This window comes from Oncorhynchus gorbuscha, linkage group LG15, assembly GCF_021184085.1.
Source record: "Oncorhynchus gorbuscha isolate QuinsamMale2020 ecotype Even-year linkage group LG15, OgorEven_v1.0, whole genome shotgun sequence".
Taxonomy (NCBI): Eukaryota; Metazoa; Chordata; class Actinopteri; order Salmoniformes; family Salmonidae; genus Oncorhynchus; species Oncorhynchus gorbuscha.
In genome coordinates this window covers 84,343,971-84,349,970 of record NC_060187.1, presented here as the reverse complement: position 1 = coordinate 84,349,970, position 6,000 = coordinate 84,343,971, and positions in this window count along the sequence as shown.

Here is a 6,000-nt window from a genome sequence, read left to right as displayed (position 1 = left end):
ACACACACACACACACACACACACACACACACACACACACACACACACACACACACACACACACACACACACACACACACACACACACACACACACACACACACACACACTATAGTATCTTGCTCACATTTCAGGCATCCAACTGAGGCTTTGGATGGATCATGTTACACTGAGTTGGGCACAGGGATATATGTACAGTCATTTTTAGTGTGGTGGCAAAGTAGTTGAACAGGAGAGTGGACCAATTCAGTTTGTCTGTGATGTGTATGCCGAGGAACTTAAAACTTGCTACCCTCTCCACTACTGTTCCATCGATGTGGATAGGGGGGTGTTCCCTCTGCTGTTTCCTGAAGTCCACAATCATCTCCTTAGTTTTGTTGACGTTGAGTGTGAGGTTATTTTCCTGACACCACACTCCGAGGGCCCTCACCTCCTCCCTGTAGGCCGTCTCGTCGTTGTTGGTAATCAAGCCTACCACTGTTGTGTCGTCCGCAAACTTGATGATTGAGTTGGAGGCGTGCGTGGCCACGCAGTCGTGGGTGAACAGGGAGTACAGGAGAGGGCTCAGAACGCACCCTTGTGGGGCCCCCGTGTTGAGGATCAGCGGGGAGGAGATGTTGTTGCCTACCCTCACCACCTGGGGGCGGCCCAGGTGGTGAGGGTGGTGTAGACTATAGACTACTCCTGTATCTATCTTGTACAATAACGTAATAATTGAATGAAATAGCGTACCCATCCATATTTACATTTTAATTGATCAATTAGATAAATATTACTAGCACATGAAGTTACATTGTTGTAGAATAGGCTACTACTGTATCCACACTATATTAGGATACCGTCGTGATTGTCAGGCCTGATTTTAGGTCTTCGATCGAAGTAGCATGTTGTACCTCGTTTCCCTTCTTCAGTGAACATTAGTTATTTAATTATTCTATTAAATAAATAATACTAGCACATCAAATTACGTTATTGTACACTAGCCTACTCCGCTATCGACACAGTAAATAATATAGCCTACGTGCTTTCGACAACACATTATCAACAAAAAAATATTATTTTCAAATAAACCACATTTGCCTTAACACAGTAGACCTAAATATTTCCTAACAATATCACCACTTAAATACAGCCTACTTACTCCTCAATTGGATCAAGGACATCTTGGTAATGACTTGAATTGTCTCTAATAAGGAAACTATCTGGGGCATAATAAGGAAACTATCTGGGACAGACAATCTAAAATCGCTTCTGCCACTTGTAAAAAAACAAACAAACAAATTAATGTCTGTGTTGCCGCCTAGCTCTCAAATACCGTGCCAGTCTCTCTCTCTCTATGAATGGTCACTGTTATCCAGATTCCTTGGAACGTCCTTACCATGAACCCTAAACTAACACTAAACTAACACTAAACTAACACTAAACTAACACTAAACTAACACTAAACTTAACCATTTTATACATTTATACTTGATTAGAGATAGGGACATCCCAAGGATTCTGGATAGCACGAACCCTCTGGGAAAACATATGAACTCCTCAGTAAATAATATTGCCTACTTGCTTTCAACCATACTTTATCAACAAAAAATGTTTTATTTCCAAATCAACCAAATTTGCCAAAACCTCACTAGGGTAGGGGCACTATTTTCACCTCAGGATGAAAAGCGTGCCCAAAGTTAACTGCCTGTTACTCAGGCCCAGAAGCTAGGATATGCATATAATTGGTTGATTTGGATAGAAACCACTCTAAAATCAACATTATTTCTAAACAAACCAAATTTGCCTTAACATAGTAGGCCTAAACATTTCCTATCAATATCACAACTTAAATATAGCCTTATTACTCTTCAAATGGATCAAGTAGATCTTGGTAATTATTTTCATTGTCTCTAATGAAACTATCTGGGGCAGAGACTCGAAAATCGCTTCTACCTCTTGTAAAAAACAAAAAATAAATAGCACATATTGTCAAGCCCTCACCTTTGTACTCTTTGTTTTCTTTATTATTTTAGTTAGGTCAGGGTGTGACATGGGTGATGTATGTGCTTTGGCCCTGTGTAGGGGTTTTGTATGTCTATGGTTAGTTGCCTGTGTCTGCGCTTATTTATATATAGCTTCATGTTAATTTTGTTGTTTTGTAAAGTTTGTTTAAGTGTTCTTCATTAATAAATAGAAGAATGTATTCTCATCACGCTGCGCCTTGGTCTCCTCCATTCAACGAACGTGACACATATGAACTCCTCTGAACGCCATGGACACAACTCTTATTGGTTGTCTGATGTGGAACTGGTAACAACACAGTCTGTGATTGGCAAACAACATTTAGATCTGTAAACAGCGAGATAAGATAACATACCATGCCATGAGGTGTTGAGGGAAAAACTGATTATCTATAGATTGGGCATGATCTTTTTTAGGCCATTAGCGATAACAGGAAATACACAAGCCGTAAACTACATTATAGTTCAAGGTGGCAACGTCGGGCGCAGCAAAAATGGTACGTTTCTAACATTTATGGTTGAGATTAAATTAATATCAATATAAACTATGCACATTGTGACTTTCATTAACATGTTAGTCAGGCGTTGGTATCATGTCATGTAAGTCAGACACGTAACGTAGGAGTCATGTCAGGTGGTATGTTTGCCTAGGCTTATATGTCCCTTATCACTCCCCATAGTTCCTCCTTTAAATCAAATCAAATCAAATCCTTTAAAAGTTGCGAGTTTACACCACGGGACTTAGAGGTACCCAGCGTCATGGCTTCATTGCTCCAGACCACCACAAGGGGGAGTTAGAGCACTCATTATGCATTTGGGTCCCAAGGTTTTTATATGACCAATCATATCGAGTGGTTCCAATGACAAATTTGACGCGAGCCACCTGTCTCTGGTGACTTTCTTCAGCAAAAATGGCTGACAAATCAAATCAAATGTATTTATATAGCCCTTCGTACATCAGCTGATATCTCAAAGTGCTGTACAGAAACCCAGCCTAAAACCCCAAACAGCAAACAATGCAGGTGTAAAAGCACGGTGGCTAGGAAAAACTCCCTAGAAAGGCCAAAACCTAGGAAGAAACCTAGAGAGGAACCGGGCTATGTGGGGTGGCCAGTCCTCTTCTGGCTGTGCCGGGTAGAGATTATAACAGAACATGACCAAGATGTTCAAATGTTCATAAATGACCAGCATGGTCAAATAATAATAAGGCAGAACAGTTGAAACTGGAGCAGCAGCACAGTCAGGTGGACTGGGGACAGCAAGGAGCCATCATGTCAGGTAGTCCTGGGGGAGCATGGCCAGGTCCTAGGGCTCAGGTCAGCCAGTTGAAACTGGAGCAGCAGCATGGCCAGGTGGACTGGGGACAGCAAGGAGTCATCATGTCAGGTAGTCCTGGGGCATGGTCCTAGGGCTCAGGTCCTCCGAGAGAGAGAAAGAAAGAGAGAAGGAGAGAATTAGAGAACGCACACTTAGATTCACACAGGACACCGAATAGGACAGGAGAAGTACTCCAGATAAACAAACTGACCCTAGCCCCCGACACATAAACTACTGCAGCATAAATACTGGAGGCTGAGACAGGAGGGGTCAGGAGACACTGTGGCCCCATCCGAGGACACCCCGGACAGGGCCAAACAGGAAGGATATAACCCCACCCACTTTGCCAAAGCACAGCCCCCACACCACTAGAGGGAAATCTTCAACCACCAACTTACCATCCTGAGACAAGGCCGAGTATAGCCCACAAAGATCTCCGACACGGTACAACCCAAGGGGGGGGGGGGGGGGGGGGAAACCCAGACAGGCCGACCACAACAGTGAATCAACCCACCCAGGTGACGCACCCCCCCCAGGGACGGCACGAGAGAGCCCCAGCAAGCCAGTGACTCAGCCCCCCGTAACAGGGTTAGAGGCAGAGAATCCCAGTGGAAAGAGGGGAACCGGCCAGGCAGAGACAGCAAGGGCGGTTCGTTGCTCCAGAGCCTTTCCGTTCACCTTCCCACTCCTGGGCCAGACTACACTCAATCATATGACCCACTGAAGAGATGAGTCTTCAGTAAAGACTCATTAGGGTGGAAGCAAATGTAAGTAATTATAACATCAAAACGAGTCAGGCTAAAAATGTACAATTGAAAGATATGTTAGTTAATGTAGAGACAAATGATTGTGCATATTTATTGTCATAAAGTTAATATAAGGAAAAGTTCAAGTTAATGTTGTTATTCTTTCAACATGCATCACTGGATTACATGACCTCTGCTACTCCTGTCTCTAGTTTCAGCACTTTTTAAATCATGATGGGCGTCCTGTCGGCAAACATAGAATTGTATCCTTTTTGGCAATGTCTCTTACAGTAGTAATACAACAGATAATTATTTTTGCAGGCGATATTGTTAGTTTGTTGTCACATTTAGATGTTTCTGCTGTATAGAACAAGAGAAATGGTAACTCCCACCCTGTGCAGGGTTTCAGATGAATGTCACAGAGGGTAGAGTCAAAATCTAGGCCCCAGTGAGAATTTAATTGAACTCACGACCCCTAGTTTACAAGACCAATAATTGGAACGCTATAAAGAACACACCTGTCATAGTTAAAAAAAGAGACACACCTAAGTAACCAAACATGCAGGTTTCCCAGTCTGGCTCCTACAGTAAATGCAGATTCCTTGTCATCATTTGTTATACATTTAATGACAAACTCTCCCAGGTCTGTGTGACCCACAGGCAGGTCTGGTCTAGTGGTCAACATTCTTCAGAATTCTCCTTTAATAGTCTCCTCTCCTCCTTTCCTTGTGTCCTCTCCTTCATGACCATCTATTTTGTTATTTTTAGGGGTAGATCAGCTTTAATACTGCAGATAGATTGTGTGTCCTTTCCATGTAATTATCTGCATCATTTCCAATCCCCCATACATTTTTTTAAAACAAACATTCCATTGTATTATTTTCCCTTAACCCTACCACCCCTCCCCTAATTGGAGTAAATTAATGAACAACAATACTTAGGCTTCTAGCTTATACATACTATAAACATATTAGGGACACAGTATATTTTACATTAGTCATATTTTTATCTTTTTAATTTTAGTCCCAACCTTCAGCTACCCTCAACCCCTCCCTCCAATCTCTGAAAACAATCCAGCTTTATAATGGTACACTTATCATAGTTCAGTTGTATTCCAGAGAGGTTAGAGAAACGATCTAGATTGTCTATGAGGCTGTGCAGCGATCCAAATGGTGGTTTTAAAAGAAAGCATGAGTCCTCAGCGTACAATGACACCTTTGTTTTTAAGCCCCGGATTTCTATCCCCTTGATTTTATTGTTGCATCTGATTTTAATGGCTAACATTTCGATGGCCATAATAAATAGATATGTTGACAGTGGACAATCTTGTTTCACTCCTCTTGACAGTAATTCCCTCTTCCGACAACATCCAGTGAAATTGGAGAGCGCCAAATTCAAATACAAAGTCATAATATTAAACATTCATGAAGATACAAGTGTCTAATATCATTTAAAAGCTTAACTTCTTGTTAATCCAAATGCGTTGCCAGATTTCAAAAAGGCTTTACGGCGGAAGCATACCCTGTGATTATCTGAGGACAGCGCCCCACATCAAAATATTTTTTAAACCAGCACAGGCTTCACAGAATCGCAAATAGCGATGAAATAAATCACTTACCTTTTAAGATCTTCCTCTGTTTTCAATCCCAAGGGTCCCAGCTACACAACGAATGCTTGTTTTGTTTGATAAAGTCCTTCTTTATTTCCAAAAAAGTTAGTTTAGTTGGCGCCATTGATTTCAGTAATCCACTCCTTCAACATGCATACAAAGGAATCCAAAAAGCTACCGGTAAACTTTGTTCATACAAGTCAAACAATGTTCTATTCAATCCTCAGGTACCCTAATTTGTAAATAAAGGATAATACTCCAGACAGAAAGAACGGTGTTCAATAGGAAAGGAAAATAACGAAGAGCGCACCCTCATTCATGGGCG